Here is a 24,038-nt window from a genome sequence, read left to right as displayed (position 1 = left end):
GCCTGCAGCCTCACAGGGCAGCAGTGCGGGCAGGGAGCAGCCCCAGGCCTTGAGGTGAGTCCTTTCCCTGCCTGCCAGTGGCCACGTGCCTCAGGCTAGTCAGTTGCGCTTGGCCTGATCTGTCAGAGGAGACAGCTATGGTGAGTTGTAAATGGTGTTGGAAGTAAGGTGAGCCCCTTGCTTTTGTCAAAGACAACAGTTCTCCAATGGGCCAGCACAAAGGCTGCTGCTCTGCGTGGGCTCACAGGCCCTCTCACCTCTCCATCCTCCTCTTCCTCCAGGTTCTCCCTGCCCTCTCAACTCCAGCTCCCAAGGCCTTGTTTGAGTCCCTCATATTCACCGTGCTCTCCTCTACCACGGGGCCTTTGCACATGCTGTTCCCTCTCCCAGGCACACTCTTCCTTCCCCTCTTTCCTGGTTAATGTCTACTCATGTTCACCTCCTCCAGGAAGCACTCCTTGACTGCCATGGTAGGTCATTGGGACCTTCCTCTCCTAGCACTTAGAGAGATGCATCTTCATATTGTTTGTGTAATTGCGTGATAAACAGCTGTCTCCTCACGGATCTCTATGCTTCATGAGAGCAGGGTCTGAGTCTAGTTTATTTGCTTGACTGTGGAGCAGCACCTCGTACGTACTTGGAACTCAACAAGTATCTGCTGACTAAGGGACCCAATGAGTAACAGAAATAGTCCTGCCCCAGAGGTGTGCATCATCAAAAGCTGGTCAAGGCACTCCTGGGAGAGCAGACAAGATGGGAGGAGCAAAGGGGCCTCCAAGATGTAGGAGACGTGGGCAGCCTGGAATCTTCTGTGACTTCGCCAGGGGTGGGGGCCTGCGTGTGGCCAGGTCTGGTCTCTGGCAGAGGACACACCTGGATCAGTACCCTGACCACACCTCCACATCCGTTTCTCCCCTCTCCTACCTGGTCCTGATAGAGTAAAGCAGATCTCACTGATGCTCCAGTGATGAATTCATTGCCCCCCTGGGGTTGGTCAGGGGATGTGGAAGCCCAGGGGTGGAGGAGCTCAGATTGTCCAGGACGATCTGGGGAACATGAGGAACTCCCTTCCAAGATGACACGTGAGCAAGGTGACGGGTTCTTGCCTTCTCTAACGGTGGTGACCTCAGACTGCACTGGATGCCCCTTCTCTGGGCTCCCATAATGCCCTGGGCATAGTCCAGTTGCAAAGCGATGGTGATGGTGACCTTGTTATGTCTGGTGCTCAACTAGGCTGTGAGCCCCTGAGAGCAAGACTGGGGTTTTCCCCTCTTAATCCCCACACCACGCACAATGCCTCAGTTATCAAGGTGCTCAGTAAATGTCTACAGTATGGGCTTCCCACTTTATCTTGTGTCACCATGCCCAGAGGGTTAATTTTTGGTAAGTTAAAAAAGCAACAACAAAAACTTATCCAGCTTGCCATGATTTCTGTCCGCAAGAGCAAAAGTAGAGAACGGAAAGAAAGGGAGTTTTCTTCAAATGAGGTTTTTATACTCCTTCAGGTGTTCATTAAACACACACACACACGCGCACACACACACACACACACACACACACTCTCATATACCTCAGCTACCGAGAATTCTTGTTGAAGCCAAAATGGTAGAAGTGTAAGAAAATGTTGTAAAATGAGAAAGATGTATTTGGTGCTGAAAAGTGAATTGATGAGGAGAAGTTACGTGTGGGCTCCCGGGTAAGAGGAGCTGCCCTTGAGACACAGAGGCCCAACTGGCAGGTGTGCGGGCCTCCCTGGGAGACCCCTGCAGAGGCCCTGGATGACATTTTTCCTTCACTCGCTTTCTAGAGACCAAACCTCTTCTGGAATATTTCCCAGAGGAAGGGCAGGTGGGGCGAGAATTGCTTCTGGGGTTGTCCCAGCCACAGGCTAAGCTGGGAAAGGAGAGGCCATTTTCCGAAACCCCAGTCAGCCACTCACAGCCACTTTTAATCACACCAGGGTGGGGCTCCCGGCTCTTGCTGACGCTAGAGGAAGTCACCTGTCCCAGGTAAGGACGCTGGAGCCAGGGACGGATTTGAATCAGAAAACTTTCTCTCTTCCTTCAGGTCTTCACTCGAGTCACCATCTCAGGAAGCCCTGTCCTGGCCAGCTTCCTTCATGCAACCCCTCCCTGGCCTCATGGCACCTACGTTCCCTTCCCCCATACTTAACTTTCCTCCCGAGCAGAGGTGGCTCTCCAGAGGCCATGCATGTTGCTGGTTTTCTAACATCTCTCACCTTCCTGGACTGTAGGCTGTAATGATACCCTCGTCTGCATTGCTCACTGTTCTGCCCCGGCACCAGAAACTTAGATGGTGTGATGTCCGTATCTATTGAATGGTGGAAACAATGAATGAACTGGGAGTCATGAGGGCTGCCTCTTGGAATGGTGACATCCCTGCATTTGGATTCATTTAAAAATATTGTCTTTCGAAATGCCCCAAAGACCTGCATGGCCCCATTCTATATTTAAATTTCAGTGAATTTAAAGTATTTTTCTTTTGAAAATATATCAAGTATTTTACAGTGACTCCAAGATAGCCAAGACATGCTGCCATTTCAGTGAGGCGTGGCCACTCTCACGGGGACCCAAAAGATTGAGTAAACTTTTTCTTCATTGGTGCAGAACGAGATATTGTACAGACTTCGCTTTATACTTTTTCAGCGTGAGTGCCTTAGGGCAGAGTTTTAATCATTGAGGGAGAAACTGAGCGGCCCTAAGGTAAGTGGTTTGCTGAGTCATCCTGTCAAGAGAGATCAAAGGGGTGCCCTATCCCCGTCTCTGTTGGGGTTTCTCAGGTGCATCTGCAAAGTTGGCCCTTGCATTTGTGTGCCCAGCACTTGTCCCATCCCTGTCCTTCATACAGAGCTGCCCCCGTTGCCAAGTTTGTCTACTGCGTGCGCCCTGGACCACCTCCCCTGGTTCTTCTCAGTTTCAGTCCGCAGGTCATGGTCCTTATTCCTGGCCTTCTCCACTTCTTGGTAACCTGTGCAGAGGTCCCTGCTCCTCTCTTTCTGTCTCTGCTTGCTTCCTTACGTCAGCAACAGCCACCATGCTACGCGAGAGACCAGCACGTGCCACCTGCTCCCTACAGAGACTGTGGTGGGCGGTGTCCCCAATGATGAGAAAATAGCTACTCGGAGTTACTGCCCAGGCATCTGACAGTGTGACACCCCGTTCACACCCACTGGACAGTTTGATAAGGACTCAGCTTAGGATTCCTGCCACAAGTTCCCACTTTGCTTTTCCCGAGGCACCTTTTGAAATAACCACTTAGATAGAGCTGAGCCTGTAAAAAGTTAGTGACCTGGGCTCCAACCACTTTATAAGTAATAGGTGTTTGCTGCCCTGATCTCCTTGCTCTTGACCTGGGATGGAGGACTGCCCTTCCCCCACTCACTGTGCCTGTTTCTGGGGTCTGTAAGTAACAAACCTTGTGACTTGACTTCCTTTGTGTGAATGTACGGAAACTGCGCCTTCACTCAAAATGGCCCTGGGGCTTTCACTTCCCCAAAGTGACAGCTTGGATGCTGAGGAGCCCCCTGCCCACCCGTGTGGGTGGCTGTGCCTCCTCCTGCAGCAGGTCACAGTCTGCATGCTCTTAATTTAATACACCAGCTCCAGCTCCCAAACACCCCACCCCCCAAATTCATGTTCATGGAGAAGCTCAGAATGTGACCTTATTTGGAAATAGGTTATTTGCGGTTGTAATTAGTTAAGATGAGGTCATACTGGAGTAGGATGGGCCCTTAATCCAAAATGACATTGTCCTCAGAAGAAGGCTATAGAGAGACAGGGACACACAAAGACAGAGCAAGAAGACCAGGTGAAGATGGAGGCAGAGACTGGAGCGAGGCATCTACCAGCCAAAGCCAAGCGTTGCTGCAGCCACCAGAAGCTACGTGAGAGGCATGGAAGGACTTTCCCTCAGAGCCTCCAGAAAGAGCCAGCCCTGAACACACCGTGATTTCGGACTTCCAGTTTCCAGACTGGGAGACAATCACTTCCTGCCCTGTAAGCCGCCCAGTCTGTGTACTTTGGTACAGCAGTCCCAGGGAACTAACACAGAAACTCCATGGCATTCTCTGGGCCTCCCTGCTGGCAAGAAGGAGGCCCCAAACAGATAGGCTGTTGGCCCTCAGATAACTTTGTCCCCTGAGCCTCATCCTTGCAGGCGCTGGCCAGTGGAACTGGGTCCTAAACCCCTTCTTGGCACTATCAGTCTTTCTACTGCCCAGGTTCTTTATCTGACTGCCCTCTTCAGCCCAAAACCTTGATCACCATTTTGTTCCCTGCTTTGGACTGGGTGCCTGGCACGGGGTAGAGGCCCACAGATCGCTGCTGGATTACAGCCAGCACATTCTTTAGGGAGGAGATGGGTCACAGCGGTCAGGGAGCTGCTTTTCTGATCTGGGTCTGAGACACAGCCTGGGGGCCAGGCATCTCTGAACCCGCTCCATCACCCCTCATGGACACCCCCGATGCCCCAGGCACCATCCCTTAGCCAGTGTTGCTGCAGGACCACACCAGGGGGTCCAATTTTCATGTGCAAAGAAAAATCGTGTCGCAGAAAGTTCTCCCGTGCTGTTAGAAGCCCTGAAACAGACAGCAACTCAGTTCAACACTTTCTTGTAGGCTGGGATGCGCCCACCATGACCCTGTCAGCTCTGCCACTCCCAGCCGCAGACATCCTTCTTGGCTGCTGTTTTCAGCATTTTGAAAGGACTGTTGGGTGGGGGGAGGAAGTAGGAGAGGAGGTTGTCTCATGTGAGATTTCTACAGTTTGCGAACGGTAAAAAATGGGAGACGTGATAAAGTTACTACGTTCATCAGTCATCCACCCCGAAACATTTGCAACTGATTATGTTGTACAGAGTTGGCACGGAGTCCTGAGGTATTCTTGTAAGCAGCTCGCTGGCACGAGCCAAAGGCAGGAAAACTAGAAGGTACCTCTGAACATTCAAAAGAAAACTTCTCCCAAGTCATAAAAAGGATATGGAGACGGGCAGTTGCTTTTCTCAGCAGCAAAACATCCAGTGGCCTTAAAAAATAATAAGAAGAATGGTTCTAGTGAAAGCAGAGATGTGTGTGTTTGTACTGTCTATGTGAATAGACAAGTGGACTTTCCGAGGCCCTGTCCTTGTTAAAAGAGGTCCCATGTGCAAAGGGGAGCTGATGGTTGTGTCGAATGGATGGACTTTCGGGCCCTTGGGTCACTAGCTCACACTCACCGCCAAACGTGTTGACCTGAGGCCGTACCCCCTACGAGGGTCCCTGCTGACATTTGCTGGAAATTATTGCCCAAATGCTCTCATGTTCACTTTCCAGAGATGGCCACGATTGAGCTGGATTAAGACTCATACCTGAGCCAAAAAATCAACCCTACTTTTGGCCAAACTAGCTTTTACTGACTTATGAAGTAAATTTGAACCTCTATCACACAAAATGAAAACAAAACACCTTGTTGAAGTGGAAAGGCTCTCTGCATTTTCTAGAATGAATGCATTGGAATGCCCACAACTCTTCTCTCCACTAGGAGGAAGCTTACCCTCATCGCTGCTCTGAGTTTGAGTGCCTTTACCTGCCTGGGCTTTCGGGGTGCAGAGGCCCCTCCTATCTTCATCTCTAGGTGGAGCATGTCAGCTGTCTTGCCCTGAGGAGCTGGTAAGGTAAGACACGCCAAGCCCTGGGCACAGGCCTGACAAATGGTACTGTTTCAGTAGGGACTGGATGTGCACCGGTTCTTCTGGAGGCTGCTGAGCTGTGACAGGCATTGCATCACAAGGTCGCTGTGCCCACAGAGGAGCCTGTCCAGTGAGAGGACTCACTTCGAGGTGACCGAGGGAACGGACAGCACCTGCTGTGGTCTTACTTCTTGCTTTGATGGGCTCCTGGTTTACTGAACTAGGAAGTACAAGGGCCAAGGTGAAGGGAGCTAGGGCAATGCATTTGAGCACAGCAGAGGCCGCAGCCCCAGCAAGGCGGGGTCCCCTCCTGTGCACAGACACCTGGGGGGAGCGGGTCTTCGGCCCAGCCAATGCGCCTTCCAGCACATATCTGCTTGGTGCCCCTCCTGAGTCAGCGTTCAGGGTACCCAACAGCCAGCCCCAGCACCCCAAAGCCTTTTCTCCCCATTTCCTGCCCCCACTTTCCCCGGAGCCCTGTGCCCACTCTGGAGACTCCTTAGCTTCCTAGGACCAGGCTTGGCTGCACTTAGGGGAGGTGAGTGACTGGGACACCTCTCCCCTTCATGGTCAGTTACTCTCCCCAACATGGATGGGACACCGGTCTCCCTGGTGAGCCACTGGCAGCATCCTGCCACAGTCAATAGCACCTGGAGGGAGATATTCTCAGATTGCCCCAGTTCCTGTGCTTGAGAGGGATGAAGTAACGTGGCCAGACCACACCAATCCATCCAAGCCCTCCTGGCTCCCACCACCTCCTCCAGTTTTGTTCCTGTTCCCTCCTCCCTTCAAGGAACATTGATTGCTGCCTGGTCCCTGGTACTCCAGCAGCACAGACCCTGGCCCTGAAGATGGAGTTGTGCATGAAGAGCTGCAATGCATGGTTAGAGGTGCCCCGTGGGATAGAGAGAGAGGTGGATAAAGGGCCAGAGTAATAACATAAATGACCACACACAAGAAGTGCTCAGTGTGAATCAGTCCTACCTTGTTCTGAGTGCTTCACTCACAACATCCACAGACAATACCTATTATTATTATTGCCATTTCCTAAATGGGAATAGTGAGGCACAGAGAGGTTAAGAAACTTGCCCCAAGTCACACAGCTGAGACGAGCCTGAGATCTGAGGTTGGAACTGGTATTCTGGGGTTTACATAACAGTGTTTCCAGTAGTACAGGCCTACCGATGTCCAACCTCCCCAACTATATTTTAAGTTCCTGAGGGGCAGAGGAGGCCTAGTGGTCCCACAGGATGTATTCTCATCCTGAAGGCTCTTAATAAACATGGATATATCCTGCCCCACATCTACAGCACTGAGAGGCCTGAGGCAGCCTGGGAGGGATCCCCCAAATCTGAAAGGTCTCCCATGACCCCTTCCAATTCTGAAACCTCCCCCCAAATCACAGCCACAAATGCTTTTCACCAAACTCCATGTTTGCAGGACTGTTTCCTCATCTGGTGGGCATCCCAGCGCACTGCAGGTCCCCGAGAGCAAAGGTCAGCCTCTCTGACATCTCCTGGGCTCCTGGGGCCCTCGTGGACATTTATCTAATGAATGAATGAACACCTCTAACTCTACCTAACTGAGGATTCTAGCAGTCTGTTTTTCTAGAATGCGTGTAACAGCTCTGCCGAACTCCGAGCGGCTTTTCTAGTATTTGGAATGTATTAGGAAGGGTTTTAAACAAATTGCCAAACGACAACAGGCAAAAACCGCCTTGGCTTTGCTAGAAATCCCCGGAGAATACAAACCAGAGGAGGGGCTGTGGGCGGTGACCCCGCGCGTGCGCGCTTCTCAGCGCAGGAGTCAGTCCCGGGGAAAGTTGGGTTTGGCTGCCTGCGCCCCGCCCGAGGGTGCGCTATTAGGCTTCAAAACAGAATTTATCAACGATTTAGTCTCATTAAGTTGTAAGAAAACAGACAGCGTGTTCCAAGGTCGTAAGTTTTCTCAAACGTTTCCAGTGTTTTGTAAAAGCGAAGGAGTGTGGGAGCCCACTGGGGCTTGCTGGCGTGATGGATGGATGTGGAATTTGTGAGCAGCTTTTGCAGGCCGTCTGGAAAGCGAGCTCATTACAATACAACCCCAGGGGCTACAGGCGGTTTCTCTTTCTTAAGTGAAGACTGGTCAGTTGGTGTGTGTGACGACGATCTCCAAAGACATGTGGGTCCCGCCTAGCGTTTTTAGCGTTAACAGAAGCTTGGAGAACTGACTCTGGGTGATGAACACACAATGGGATTTATAGATGATGTAATACAGAATTGTACACCTGAAATCTATGTAATTTTACTAACAATTGTCACCTCAATAAATTTAATAAAAAAAAAAAAAAAGAAGCTTCCAAGACAGCAAATGTGGACGCACATGGCCAGTCTTGCCCTGCTTTTCTGTAGGTTGGTGTGTGTGTGTGTGTGTGTGTGTCTGTGTGTGTCTGTGTGTGTGTGTGTTTACTTGGGTGCACACACACCCACAGTTCACTCTGCACAGTAAATCTGACTTGGGCTGCACTTCCTCCGGGTAAAGGATCTCAAAAAGTTTTGCTTTGATCATTTCCCATCCTGCATCTCCAGTTTTAACCCCAGAGAAGTCAATCCACAAACATCAGCCCCAAATTGCAGAGTTCCTGCAAGGGCATTTTGCAGTCTGGTGGATGGCGAGTAATGTCATTACTGTAGCCCCCCCTTATCTGTGGGGGATACTTTCCCAGACCCTCACTGGCTGCCTGAAAGTGTGGCTAGAACCAAACCGTATACATATGAACCAAACCATTACATTTTTTCCTATACATACACATGTACTGATGGTAAAGTTTAATTTGTAGCTTAGGCACAGTAAGAGATTGACAATAATAAAATAGAATGATTATAACAATGTACTGTAATAAGAGTTACGTGAGTGACTGCGTGGCCATTATTAAGTCAAAGCTAGGTTACTTAAACACAAGCTCTGTGATACCCCAACAGTTGATCTGATAACTGAGAGGCCTACTAGGTGACTGGAGGAGGCGGGGGTGGGGACGAACGCAGTGTGGAAACGCCGGACAAAGGGACGTTTCACATCCCAGGCAGCATGGAGCAGGACGGCTACTCAGACGAGCACGCAATTTAAAACTTATGAATTGTTTATTTCTGGAACTTTCCATTTAATATTTTCAGACCCTGGTTGATGGCAAGTAACTGAAACCACAGAGAAGCCGGGGTGGGGTGGGCTACTGTACCTCACTTCCTGATGTGGAGTGTGGCTGCCTTATTTACTGGCTGACAGAGGGGAGTGGCAGCTACAGCCCTTCTAATTGCAGTTTACGGTTCTCAGAGCAGAGAGACGTGTTGATTGCTTCTCTGGAGCCCTCAATTGATCAAATGTATCCTCCAGTATTTTCTAGTTAAACCCACCTACTTTACAGGTTGGAAAATCTTCCATTGATATCAGACTCACCCAGGGTCACAGGTCACCTAAGTCAGAAGTCTACCCAGCGATAGAGCCACAAAGGAGGGAGATGACCCTGGTCGCTGTGCACCTTTTGGTCCACTCCATTGAATCCCTTTTCTTGGGGTGTCATGGCCAATAGATTATGGGTGTGGTCAGTGAACCACAGCTTTTGAGTCCAATAGACAGTGGGTTGGAAGTCTAGCTCTGCCCTTCCAGGCATGTGACCTTTGGCCAATTCCCCAGCTCAACTCTCTGTGGTCTCTTTCTGTGCAGAGAACGCTGTTGGCCTCAGCGGATGGCTGTTACCGTGTTTCCCCAAAAATAAGACCTACCGTGTTTCCCCAAAAATAAGACACAATCAGCTCTAATGTGTCTTTTGGAGCAAAAATTAATATAGGACCTGGTATATTATATTATATTATGTTATGTTATGTTATGTTATATTATATTATATTATATTATATTATATTATATTATATTATATATATTATTATTGTATTATACCAAAATAAGGCCAGGTCTTGTATTAATTTTTGCTCCAAAAGACGCATTAGAGATGACTGTCTGTCTAGGTCTTATTTTCGGGGAAACAGTAGCATTAAACGGGACGAATGACATAAAAGCACTTAGAACAGTGCGTGAACAAGAGGTACCAGTTCCTGTGAGTTCTCTCTTTGCCCACAGTTGTCTGGCTGAGAAAAGGTCTCAGTAAATGGAATTGCATTAACGTACACCAGTTTTGTCCAAATATCTTGTCTCCGATTGATTTTCAGTTGAAGAGGCTCCTATGAGAGTATGTTTATGTGAAATGTTTTCCCTCACTTCTGGGGTGATTAATTATCTCCAACACATCACTTACATGGTTTGGGGAGGTTATTGTTTGAGGGAATCCGAGGTAAATAGATCTATCTGAAAGTGCAGCATCCTCAAAATTCGAGAATATTCCTCTGTAAGGGACTGGTCCAGTAAATGTGGATTTTTCTATTAGGTTGGTGCAAAAGTAATTGCAGTTTAAAAGGTTAAAAATAATTGCAAAACCCACCATTACTTTTGCACCAACCTAATAGTATATGGGATCTGTGTACAGATTTTTGCCTTTAAAATGATCGCCGTTGACAAGACCAAGGTCACAATCACGGTGCCCTGACGCGTAAGCTTCCTACACGCAGAACCTGATCTCTCTGCTTCGCGAGGTCTCACTTCACGGGGACCCCACTTGTGTGCTCCTAACACTAGTTCCTCCTGCTGGGCCATCTCTCACATCTTTCAAGTCAAGCTTTGCAGCTTGTCAGTCTTAAAGCCCCACACTAGTTACCCTTTAGGACGTGCCCCTCCCCTCAGAGGGGTAACACGGGTTGTGGGCGGGTGAGGTGCCAAAGAGAAGACTTGAGAGATGCCCTGGAGGTAAAATGGGAAAATAGTCATTTTTATTCCAATACTGAGTGCAGGAAACGTTGCAATATTGTTTATTTTTTCCAAATTAATCTGATCTTCCTCTTTAAGACCCTAGTCACTGGGTTGAAGGGGGAGAAAAAAAATGTAGTATTTAGTCTGGTTTAAAACCTAGTCCCAGCCATAACCCAGTGATTCTTGAACTATCTGTGTGGTAACGGAACCCTTTTATTTTGTTTGTTTCTCTTTAATTTCCAATTGGTTACAGATACTTTCATGAAATCCAATAGAAAAGAGTTACTAGAAAATAAAATTTAAAAAGACATACAAAGTACCAGTCAATTTTTTTTCCCTGATCGGTTTCAATAAACATGAAATTATCCTGTCAAATTGCTACAAGAGCTTCTGGATAGCTCCCCTCAGTTTTTGTACTTCTGTCATCCCCTGCTGGCAACAGTTTGAGGACTCGCCCCAGTCCTCAGACCCACTGGTTTAAACAGTCTCCAAAGGTTTATCTTGACCTGTCTGGTTCCATTCTCACCCCTGTGTCTCTTCCAAGGTGCTATCTAGGAAAATGGAGGAAAGAGGAGGGCTCAAGAGCCCTCCCTTGGGGGAAGAGGCCTGGTACTAATACAGGTCCGTGGGTGGGGCTGGTCAGCTGAGTGCAGTTGGCCAGCGGTGTTCATGGCTGATGAAACCTAGAGCTGTTCCTTCTTGACTAGTCAGGATCAAGTGGCCCTGTACCATGGCTTTGGGTACAGCAGAGAACATTCTGGGAGAGCATTCTGGGGTCTGCCATGGCCTCCATCTACCTCTGGACATGCTTTGATGCAAGTCACTTGGTGCCCACCATAGTGGGCCACCTGGCAGACTCTGCCACTCAGCTGTCTAATGGCCTCATTCGGGTATCATTGGACTCTGCCAGACAATGCCCCTACATCCTCTTGTTTTCTCAGGGACTCTCTGTGTTGGTGAGGGACCACCCAGCAGAGTGATGTCCCCCAAATACACAGCGGCATGAACTGTCAGCCTTCTGTATTCCCTTCTAATGAGTGAAAGCACTTTCTTCCCTCTGGGTCTCTTCCAGGAGAGGTGAGTTGGGACCCACACATTTCACCACTAATTCCTTCTGCCAGCCGCCTACGTCCCATAATCCTCCAGAGCTGGAAGGAGCAGGGGCCACTCCCTCCTTCCTTCTGAATATAAAACTCTATGGTTTAGTCTTCCATGCCTGGCTCAGAGTATGCCAATGGATAGAAAAGGATTGAGGGAAGCCTTTCTCTCAAAAATACTTTACTGTCCAATTTATTGTTTTGCTGCAAAATCCTATTTTGAGTGGCAGAAGCTGAATATTATTTTTTCATTTTCTTTGCATTCCTTCCATGATACTCTTAAATCTCTTAATGTATGAAAATGCCACTATGATGATGAGGATTATCATTATCACTGTCATCTGTGAGAGGTGACATACCATCCAGTTAATGTATTCATTAGGGTAATTTCTCTGCTTAATCCACCCGCATCCAATTTCATGTAGGGAAACAGAAACTCTGAAGGAATAGGACTAGGATGGGTGATATTTGATGGGGTGGGACAATGGGGCATTCCATGGGGCCTGCACTGTGGGTCCTTTTAGCAGACATGAGTCACCACGAAGACCCAAGGACAGGAAGTAGGCTGCAGCAAAAAGGTGGGACCCCAGGGGAAACAGGAAAAGATGAACTTCGCCCACTTCATAATTCTGCTCCGGTTCATCCTTCAGCTGAATACTAAGCTTATTTTCACTTCTGGCTCAAAAAAACATAACCGTACTTCTTCTGGAGCATTCCTGAGGAAAAGGACCCATATTCCTTCCTAATGTGAAGCCCCACCAATTCTCCACAGTGGATGGCTTCCAACCCACACGTCGCCTTATATTTATGATTTACTCATCAGTTTTGCTTTAGAAAATAATTTTTAGTAACCTCTAAGGAAATACTTTCTCCCTTATCTTTAAAATATTCAAATGACATCCCCCCACCCCCACCCATTCTGTGCTCTTTTTGCTTGAACAAATTACATCTGGCCTCTTTCCTGCCTGGGGAGTGGACAACGACGGTGTGGGATGGAGACTTGGCTTGTTCTCGGCACCGTGTCTACTTGTCAAGCTGTATAGTTTTGTGGTGAGCCCACTGGCCTGGGAATTCTAATAACCCTGGCTTCATGGGTAATTTGGGGTAAGTTATTCATTCTGTTCTTCATTTAGCTCCTCTGCAAAATGGGGCAAATAATAACAGCATGATTTTGAAGCCATAACAAGATGATGGAAATAAAAGTGGTCACCTTCATCTAACCATGAACTTGGGTGCCGCACAAACGAGGACTGAAATGTTATCATTCTTCAGGGGAGTCACATTTCATGAAGAGCTCCGTGTTTTACTTTTTTTTTTCTTAAATAAAAGAAGTAAAGAAAAAATAAACAACGATAGCAGCCTGAGATTCATGGGTTACCTTCTCTGCTTCTTGTTAGAACGGAAAAGTGTCACACTGCTTTGAAAAGTTAATCACAGAGGACTTTGAAGGCGTAGATCTAAGCACAGTTACAGGTACTATAGGAAAAATATTGTGGTCAGAGTATCTCCATGCATTATTTGGGTTTTAAATCCTAAATCACTACATAAAATACATAGTCTGGTTTAGGCTACCCAACTAGACATGTTGGCCTGGTTCCCTTTCTCCAGAGCTCTCTCCTAATAACCAAACATAAAAAAGCAGGGCTTTTTTCAAAGTTGCAAGTCAATGTGCTGTAAACATGGGTCTGAGGTTAGAATATTGAATTCCATGAATATCAACAATCTGTCTTACCCCATTAATCAGAGGTTTACAGTCTCTACAGTCTTAAGAGCCATGGGGCCGTCACTGATAATTCTCTGTCAAAGAGAAATGTAATCATCTAGACATGTGCTCGAAGAGGAATTTTTTCCCCTTGTTGATTTTATGTAGGAAATGATTATTAGAAAATGTTGGCTCATATGGTGGCTTAGAGGTTTGGGGAAGAGGCCTCATGTTGGGGATGGTGGAGACGTGGGTGACACACAGAACCCTTGGACAGGGTTTTGCAAACCCAAAGAGATTCAGCAATTTGTTGGGCTGGGTCTCCCTGCGCGTGGTCTCCTTTGGGACCTATTCCAGAGCGGTGAAATGAATAATCCTCCAATCCACTCCCTGTCCCCCAGGCGCTATTACCCTGTATTTGAATTATGTTATCAAGAGACAGATATTGGTTCAATTCCGGTCCCCCAAACTCTAAGGAAATGTACTCCATTCCTGGCAGAAAAGTACATTTCATGACCTACAAGCCCATGGTTCTTAAGTCTGGCTTCTCTGTTCCCCAGCCAGCTCCACCGTGGTTCTGTGGAGTCCTTGGAAATGCCAAAGACCAGGCAGGTTGGGAACGTGCTTCCGTGACAGCTCAGCCTGACACCAAAGGGGATTCCAGTCAGTGTTTAGGTCCCCCCAGGTCGGCACAATTAACCTTCTTTGCCTTCAGATATAAATCTCCCATTGGACATTCCATGGTACTTGTCAAGAAGGTTACCTGACTGTCTAAGACAGGTGTGGTCCTGTGTGCTGGGCTTCAACATGTACGCAAGGGTGGCAGGCACCAGAGAACTTCTAGTTATAGCTAAGCCATGCCGAGCTAGGAACAAAGGGTACAATTTTAAGGAGTTTGGTTAACCATTTGGGGGAGGAAAGCACTAGCACCTCCAATTTGGGGCCTTAAGACTATAGAGCTCTCAGAAAAACCCATTCCCAAAGTCTAGGACAGACGTGTTTCCATCTCACATTTCCTTGGCCATCACTGAGAAGCGAGGCTGGGGTATAGTTGTGTTAAGTCCCTCTACAACAGCAACAAATTATATATATATATATGATTCTAAAGTCACTTTCAGGGTGTTTCACTGAAAACCTTAGGTGTCATGTGTTGCTGTTAACAGGCAAAATAATTTCCCACCAAAGACGTCCAAGTCATAATCCCCAGAACCTATGACTGTGTCACGTTATGTGGCAAGGGCCAGGTTAGGTTGCAGATGGAATTAAGGTTGCTCACCAGCGGGCCTTATAATAAGAAGATTATCCTGGATTATCTGGATGGGCCCAGTGTAATCCCAAGGGCCCTTCATTGTGGAAGACAGCGGCAAAGGGTCAGTGTCAGATGATGCGATGTGAGAAAGACTGGACCAGCCATTGCTGGTGGGAGAAGAGGCCATGAGCCAAGGAATGCAGGCAGCTTCTAGAAGCTGGAAAATACAAAGCAATGGATTCTCCCCTAGAGCCTCCAGAAAGGAATGCAGCCTTGCTAACACCTGGATTTTAGCCCAGCGAGATCCACTATCGACCTCCAGAACTGTAAGAGAATAAATCGGTGCTGTTTTAAGCCACTCAGCTTGTGGTAATTTGTTACAGCAGCCACAGGAAAACTAATACAGTTAGCTGCCTCAATGTTTTCTTCTGATCGATACAAGTTACAAAAGAATGAATTTTGATGCTTTCCAGGGCAAGTCAGGTGGGAAGAGAGGTTTCGAGAAGAGGTTGGCTCCGCCCAGCATGGGATGGATTTGAGACAGCAGGTGGGTAAGCAGTTTTGTCTGTCTACCTGCCTCTATCTGTGGTTTGTGAGGACAAGCATGAGGTCCCCACGCTCTTTCCCTGGTTCTTTTGAAAGATGGCCGTCTTGAACACCAGAGCCATTGGTTCTTCAGAAGCAGCCCTGCAATCTTCTTAGAGTACGGTTGACCTTGAACAACACAAGGGTTACGGGGACCAACCACCAGCGCAGTCAAAAATCCATGGGTAACTTTTAACTCCCCCCAAACTTTATCAATAGCCTACTGTTGACTGGAAATAGTACCCGTAACGTAAACAGTCGATTAACACAGATTTTGTATGTTACATGTATTATATACTGTATTCTTTTTTTAAAATACATATATTTGTAATTAAAGTTTATTGGGGTATATACTGTGTTCTTACAATAAAGTAAGCTAGAGAAAAGAAAATGTTAAGAAAATCATAAGGAGGAGAAAATACATTTACTGTGTTTGTTGAAAAAAATCTGAGTATAAATGGACCCACACCATTCAAACCCGTGTTGTTCAAGGCTCAACTGTACTATGGTTTCCATTTTTCCCAATGTGTCTTTTTTAAAAAAAAAAAATTCTTTTACTATGTAGCCCTGCCTTGCTGGAAAGATCCATAAAGTTTCAGACTTCCTTTCCTGGTGGTGTACTTGTCAGCCAGTTCTGAGGGTGGCAAAGTAGCCTTGCTATAGAGCATTTGCCAATTTCCATGGTGTAAATGCTTCCAAGTTAATGTCACCGAATGCAGAGGTGGGAAGAGATGCCCACAGTCGGAACTGGACAGGCTCCAGCACACGCTGAAGAATGTCTGAACCCCCCAAGAGGACTGTTTAAGGGCAGGGCCCCTGGGCCTTCAGAAAGCACCAGCCCACTGGCAGCAGTTCGGCCCTTAATAAACAGCAGTGTGCAGTCTTTCAAAGCAGTTGTGCTTTGTTTTACAGCCACTCCTGTAAGTACATTCCCTTACCCGCCTGCTGCAGCTGCTGAGGACCAATGGGAATTCTGAAAAGCCAAAGAGCAGAGTTACAGCAGCCATGAGCTGATTAAAGACACTGGTCACTAGTGGTCAAGACCAGTTTCAACTCTGGAGTGCGCATTCTCTAATTCATTTTTCCTCTTTACAGTTATTTTCCAGTCTAGCTTGATTCCATAAGGTTATTTGAAAAGCACGGAAACCTGAAACCATCAGTCTTTGGGAAATTATTAAGAGCGCTTTGATCATATAAGCATGTCTCATTTTATATCCATCATACCTACGCAAACTAGTAAGTCTCATTTCTACCTCTGACTTGTCCAGGATCTATTAGTAATTTGATATGAAATGCTTAAACCAGTTTGTTGGAGGAATTCTAACACACATATAGGAGACATCATGTGTATGTAATAATATGACCATTGACTTGCAATTTGGTACATGAGAAAGGGAATAACATTACCTACTCATACGATTGTTTGAAAGAGGAAGGGGGTGAATATTTGTCACTCAGGATCACAGTAGGTGCTTTAGAATAGTTTGTTAAATAAATATAAACAATTAAATATGACTTTTTAAAATTGAGAACTTAAGAGGTCTTTGACTTGGGAGAACTAGTCAAATATCACCCTACACTATCGATGCAAATCACAGCATAATCAAATAATTTCTTCCTTGCGTTTTTTCACTGAAGCTTTTTAAAATTTTATTGCATTTCAGTGAAACTGGACACTCGCAGTGACTCTGTCCTCTGAGCTGGGCTCCTGGGGCCGTATGGTCACTGCAGCCCACCCGCGTAAGCTCTGACCATTTATGACCTGCATCATGCAGCTGTTCTCTGCGTGATTTAGGTGGCCTTGGCTCCATATCTTCCAAATGTGGGCACCAGCAGGCTGCCTCATGCAAAAGCATTGTCTTTTTCGCCCACCTGCACAACACACACCTAAATGAGGGGGCCCATTCACCCTGTGCTCCACATTTCCCTCCAAATTAATTCCAAAGGCCAGGTGATGGTCTGGCCTCAATAGGCCCTGCTCACTGGGTTCAGGATTATAAATCAGGGGCCTCACATCGATGGGTGAAGAGGCCGGAAGACATCTGTCTGGCAGCGGGAAGAAGGAGGTGCTTGCAAGCCACTGGGCTGACTGCAAACTCTTAAGCTCCTGGGACTGGGAAGGTTGGGATAAAAGGAAAAGGTGAACATTAAAGATGGTGGAGCTGCATTTTCCAGAGCATGTCTTCATCCCATTGTGAATTGATCTGCAGCCCTGGCTTTCATCAACTGTGTAATACCTCAAAGACAGCCTGACATCTCATACTCACCAACAATTAGAAGGCTGATCCGAGAGGCCTGCCCTGCCCCAGGACGGAGCTTGGAGGGTGTGTGCGTCCTTATAGAAAAAGCTCTTGCCTAGAAATTGAATCCAGTTTCTTTTTCCTGTGTTTGTTTTGCAATCCACCCTTGGAAGGCAAAGCTGATGTAGGAAAGCCGTAATTCTCCAAGGCACACCGCTTCAATTAAGAGACAGAGAAAGCCAGAGGGGCCCAGAGCTTCAGGAGGAGCCGACCGTAGATTAATGGATGCTCAAGAATGCTGCCTCCGAAGCGGGGAATTGTTGATTTATGTCTATTCACATATTCCGAAGCACTTAACTCACGGTGTTCCTCAATCATAGCGTGACTACACGACCACTTTCACTTTGGGGGATGGGGTGTGAGGGTCTGTTTTGTTGGTTGAGCTTTGATAAGTTAGCTCTTTATTACAATGCTTTGGGTTCAAACCTCTTTGTAAACTGAGAACGCTTTCCATCTAGTCCCCTCTCTCCTCTTGTCCCACATATAACCTCCTTGGCTATTCTTAATACGCAAAACACTTTCTTCCTTTGAGCCTGAAATAGTCCAGGCTCCATGCACCTCAGTCCCAGGTGTTTTTTACCCAGGGTGGTTTGAGCCAAATCAGCTCAGCCATTTTTTCTACGGATGGGGGAAGGAGGGAAATCAGTGTTTTCCCCAGGTTTAACCAAAGTCATCTATTTTTCTTTTTCCATTCATTTGTTTCACTCAGAGGACATTTCCTCAGCACCTACTATGTGGCAGCTCAATGCTAAGCAAGAGAGATTCGGTAAGAAAGGAGATTTTCCCCTTTTCACATGAGCTCCCAGTCCCCTGAAGGAGACAGATGAGGAAATCAATAATTACGACAGTGAGAGGCCTTGAGGAAAGGCAACTAGGAAATGCTTCCAGGACGAGAGGACCCCAGAGCTGAATATTAAAGAACTGGGAGTTTAGTGAGTGGATAGTGAGCCAGCTTGGACTCATGAGGGAACTTGGCTTATCCCCGGAGCCGCAGGTAGCTGGGCTGGATGGAGTGTGAGGTGTGGGACTGGACTAGTGAATTAGACAGAGGGTCCTACCTGCCATGCATGTGACACAGGATGCACTACTCTGAACGCCCTTCAATAAAGGCCTCACTGCCCCAGGGCAGGTCTGCCTCAGCTTTTGAGCCCAGGACACGCTGTCCTGAGGTGCCCCAGCCAATGGCTGAGCGAGGAGGAGGCAGAGGGTCTCAGGCATTCCCATCCCACGAGGGGCTCCTCTAATGGGCAGTCTGTGCTTTGGGCTCCTCTAGAGCCTCTGGCATGGGGGTGGAGAGAATTTGAACACAGTACCACTCACAAACATACTGGACAAGCCATTTTATGGAAGTGACTGTCATTTGAATCCAATAACTAATCAACGTACTCAACTAACCAATGTGACCTTTTCTTTTGTTTATTGCTGAATTAAGTGGCACTATGTTAGTATGCTGAATCCATTTACACCAGGAAAAGGCAAATGGTATGGCATTCACAATATAAGGACAGTGAATTATTTTTATTTCAAAGTTTCCAACTATTAAGACAACTTACTCTAAAAATTCATAACAAAAGGAGAAATGTTTAGTTATTCATCAGAGTTACAAAATAGTCCTGATTTTGAGGAAAACTCTTCATTATGAAAGAATGCTAGCTAATAAATATCAAATAAATGACAAAATTAGAAAACCACCGTTTTGTAATCTTGAACGAAATGACTGATTCAGCCAAGAATCATCAGCGGAGTTTAGAAACATTTAGGGAAGAGTTGATGGGGAAACTGATAACTCACAGATGCAAAGACTTGCCCCACAAATGACTTGCTAGTCATAAAAGTGAAAGATAATTTTATAAGGGAAAGATCTGTGGGCACCTTCTTAGCCCAAACATCAATCTTCACATCACTGAGAATGGGGGGACCTGGCACCGATGCGATGCAGTGATGGTTTCTTGGCCAAAAAAAGGTTTAGCCTGAAATTGGCCAATCCTTAAGATATAACTGCCACTGTACAGGAAGTGGCTGGATAGTGGATTGTCTGTAAAAACAACCAATGCAGTGCAGGTTGTGGCGGAATATATTCCCATTTTTAAAAGATACTTGCTAACTTGCCTAGTAACATAGTGTCATTACTACATTATCGTAGTAAAGTCTGTAATTTATTTTAAATTACAACAACAACAACAACAGAAAACAAGATTGTCACAAATGGTGGCATAATATAAACAGTTGTTCAATCTGGATGGTAAATAAATATAAGGTTGTTCGTTAGATTACATTCTTTTCTGTATGTATGAAATTTTTCATAATATAAAGTAAAAGAGGGAGATGCTCAAGATAAAAAAATTTTTTAAATGAAAGCTCCTAGAGAACACACCTACTTTTTACCAAATATTTTTATGGTTCTGTGTAGAAAGCTGCAAATTCTTAGGTTCTGCGAAAATGATATTCCTGGTCCAGTTTAGAAAGAATTCCAGTTGAAAAAATTAGCCATTCAGGGAACAGAATGCTCAGCATGCTTCCTATAACACCCTTACTGCAGTATATTAGTGAGAATAATTATGTCAGGGGCGCTGAAAATTATATAAGGTAGTACGACCATTAAAGGCTTTTTAAAACCTCCACCTCCATGTGTTGTAACCCAGAGCTTATTCAGTGTAATGGTTTTCCAACTGTTGTTTTCTGTGTTGTGTTCTCTGTCCACGACATGGTCAGTGGTGTTCAGAGTGGCATAAAAGAGCCAAGAATGTGTGTCCTTCAATGTGCAGAGACAAGCAGACGTCATTCTCACTCCACTTCTACGGTGATGGACCCCAGGGTTCAGAGCAGGCCTGGGGGTTGGACGGTTTCCAGCAATGGAAGGGGGGAGACGCCTGTGAAGGAGTGAACTTCACACCCAACCGCAGACTGCAAAGATGGAGATTCTTGGAATGGAATGCCTTTTGGAGCTGAAGAACACACTGTTACCTCCAGGTGCCCTGATTGATGCTGAAGGACCCTGCCAAATGCCGTTCTCCAGACTGGAAATTCCAGGATAGTGCTGGTACTGGAGAATGACATTTTCTTGGAATGTCACCAGGAGTTATAAAGTACTCTCCCCACCCCTACGTGTCTAAGCTATGAAGGGTAAAGGTCAACATATAGAAAAGTTAAATGATCATAAAAACATCACTATGGATTTAACTGGGAAGAATCTGCGAAGGATGGTGTCTCACTGAATCGTCTCAAGCCCAGTTCGTAAGGGCTCCCTCCTCCCTCAATCAAATCAGATGCAGCAACAGGACTGGCAAGTGGAGCCTGCACTGAAGCACCACCGGTTTTGTTTTACAAGCGTCTCTGATTCTGCAATCTGCAGCATACAGAGGACCCTTTTGCAATTCTGGTGCCAATACTCCCTGGGCTTGTTAGCCAGGCTTTTACTGCCCGTGGTTGGGTTTGCTTTGTTTTGTTTGGGGGTCGCTATGTAATTCCAACCCTGGCGTCATCCACATCTGTGCAGGGGGCTTGTGTGCGTGTGAACTGGATGTGCTCCTCAAACAGCAGGGGGCACCCCGAGGGCACACCATGCACCCTTCATTTGCAGCTTGATGTGGCCCATCACCTATGGATGACCTGCTCTCTGCAGAGGCTGGACTTGGAGCTGCTTCTCCAGCCACAGAGCCCCACACCCTTCACACAGACCCCCATGGTGACGAGGGATTGAGGAGAGAACTTGGCCTTCTTAGCACCTCTCTTAGCTGACACAAAAGATTTATTACCACCCCTCCAACATTACGTGGTAATAAGTGACAGTTGGTATCATTTCTTATCAGCCTAAGAATTTTCAAGTCTGGCTAAATTCCTTTTTTCTGCACCCAGTGAGTGTAGGGAATTTTGATTGCTTTTTAAGCAGATGCTTTGGAAGTAATAGGGCAAAAGAGTGGGCTCCAAAGTCAAGAACTTTGATTCAAATTTGATCTCTGCTACTTATTGTCTGTGTGACCTGGCAAACAACTGAATCTTAGCCTCAGTTTCCTCATCTGTGAATTAGATCGAATGATGATATTAATTTCATAATGTCTTTGAGAGGAATGAATGAAGTGATGCATGTAAATTGCTTAGCTTGGTTCCCAGTATACAGTCGGCGCCCTCTGAATAGTATCATTTTTAATTTTGCTCCTTCCTGTTTGATGCAAAACCTGTGGATGTGATTTATGAAGTGACAATTGGAGGGTATTTCAAAATCATGTCTACTGTGCACATATAGGAAATACAGTGTAAGAACTGAAGAAAAAAATGACAGCACTAGGTATTAATACTCGGTTACTGCAATTTGAAAGGTGCATAGACAAAGGTGTGAATTATGAGTGGTTGCAAAGTCTTGGGGCCCATCTAAGACTGGGTGTTGTTTGAAATTTGGCAGTTGATATAAAGGATTTGTTTTATGAACTTTCCTCTGTATACATCATCCCATCAAAATTATCACCACCACCACCACCACAGCAATAAAACCTTTAGAACCTAAGACATATTAATAGATGGTTAAAACAGTCACACCTATGTTTCTCAATTTATTTACTGTCTAATTAGCCTTAAATTATTTATTTTATATCAATAAAACCGTAAGGAGCTACAAAAAAAAAAAATCACTAGAATTACATGAGTTTAGCAAGATCATGATCTACAAAGTCAGTACACAAATATCAGTCATATTTCTATGTACCTGTGACAAATGTTTGAAAATGAAATTTAAAAAATCAGCACCATTTACAATGGCATTCAAAACTTTAAATACCTAGAAATAAATCTACTGAAAGATGTATAAGACCTCTACATGAAAACTATAAAACTTTTCTGAGAAAAATGAAAGAGATCTAAATAAATGGAATATTTCCATGTTCATCAAATGGAAGATTCACTATCGTTAAGATGTCTATTTTTCCTAAACTTATATATTGTTTCAACACAAACTCTATAAAAATTCCAGCAGGCTTTTTTTGAAGAAATAAATGAGCTGATTCCAAATGGACCTACAATATCCAAAATGAGTTTGAAAAAATAATACAAACTTGGAAGACTTAACACTATGTGATTTCAAGATGTATTATAAAGCTACAGTAATCAAGACACTAGGGTATTGGCATAAAGATATACATATAAGTCAAATGAATAAAATAGTCGATGAATAGACTGACATATAGTCAATTGATTTTCCACTAAGATGCCAATGGAGAAAGAAAAGTCTTTGCAGTAAATATTGCTAGAAACAGAATATACGGTATTTATACAGTGGACTACTATTCAGGATAAAAAAGAATGAACTATTGATACACCCAAGAACATCCATGGTTGGCAGAGACTCCAATCTCAAGATAAAACGAAGCAGAGGTGGAATGTATAAACCACAAGCGCAACTCACCGTGTTGGTGTCTCCCCAGCCCTGTCCGGTACTACATCAGCATGTACTTCCGGGATCCTCTTGAACATCTTACTCAGCCTCTGGCCCAGGTGCCCCTCGGCTCCCAACTCCTGCCTGGCTGGGTCGCGTGCACTCTCTCCGTAGCTTCCCCCAGCTTGACCTCAACATCAGTCAGAGCCACCTGGCCTCCCAGCGTCAGGCCTCACTTTGCTCTTTGCTCCTTCTTCCCTAAGCCAAAGGGCGGGAGTCTGTGCTGGTGCTCAGCTTGCTCCTGCGTGGATGCCTCTCCGCCTTGTGGCAACACCTAGTTTCAGCTATCAACGCTGCCCTTTCAGTACCTGCTGTCTCAACTCTGTCCACTCTAAAAAGGGGCCAGTGTCTCTCAGGACCAGCTTAAAGAGTCACTATTCTCTTAACAAAAGGCCAATCAAATACTAAGATGGTTTCACTGACGTCTCTCCCGGCTCAAATGACCTGTTTTCTTAGGCCTCATTGTTTCTGGTCACCGCTGGTGCCTCTTGGTGTTCAAATTCTGAAGAAAGCCCAGACTGAGAGTGGTGTTAGGAAACAGGAAAATATCCGGAGGAAAAGCAAGGGTGTGAAGGCCGACTCATGGAAGAAATGCATACACCAGAGCAGTCAGCATTGAGGTCCAGAGACGAGAGAAGAGACAGGGAAGAGGTGGCTGGGGGTGAAATCGACCCAGGAGGTGAGAAGAAATACACACGGAAAGTGACTCCTTAAAGATAGGTGAAGGCCAGGAAAAAACAGGACCATAAAAAAACACACAAAAAAACAAAAAGGGAACTTGATGATTAGGGTTAAAACTTTTTTTTTTTTTTTTTTTAAGGGTTAAAACTTTTGTTATCAGGGAAAGGTGAAGGGAAAAGAAGCTTCTTTTCCCCATCTGTTTTCTGCCCAGGTGACTTTCCATAGCACACCCACTTCCATTTTCCCACGTGGCCTCATCCTAATGACCAAAGCCAAGCAGGCATTATAGTCTCAGTTGTTCAAGCTGAAGCCCAGGGTCTAGAAAGCTTAGCTATCTTGCCCATTGGGAGGCCCAAAGTTTATCTAGAGCTTGACTTAAAGTTTGATGTGCTCTTCCTTGTTCACTGTTCATTCCTACCTTGCACAGTCTGTTCTCCAATTCAAGTTGGATGGGCAATATAATGCCTGCTGGCACCTCCA

At 45.9% G+C, this 24,038-nt stretch overlaps 1 protein-coding gene across 1 annotated transcript in view; it reads right to left on the bottom strand.

The window, feature by feature from the left end:
- CLDN14 (claudin 14) overlaps positions 1-23,212 on the bottom strand; it is a 94,948-nt gene extending 71,736 nt beyond the window's left edge. The window contains exon 1 of the mRNA XM_019730333.3: positions 22,848-23,212. The gene's annotated coding sequence lies outside the window, so the exon portion shown is untranslated. The remainder of the gene's footprint in view (positions 1-22,847) is intronic.
- Between the last annotated feature and the right edge of the window lie 826 nt (positions 23,213-24,038).

This window comes from Rhinolophus sinicus, chromosome 17 (genome assembly GCF_057876585.1).
Source record: "Rhinolophus sinicus isolate RSI-liver-muscle chromosome 17, RSI-T2T, whole genome shotgun sequence".
In the NCBI taxonomy this organism is placed as follows: Eukaryota; Metazoa; Chordata; class Mammalia; order Chiroptera; family Rhinolophidae; genus Rhinolophus; species Rhinolophus sinicus.
The sequence above is the reverse complement of the archived record's forward strand: the minus strand, read 5'-3'. Positions and strand labels throughout refer to the sequence as shown.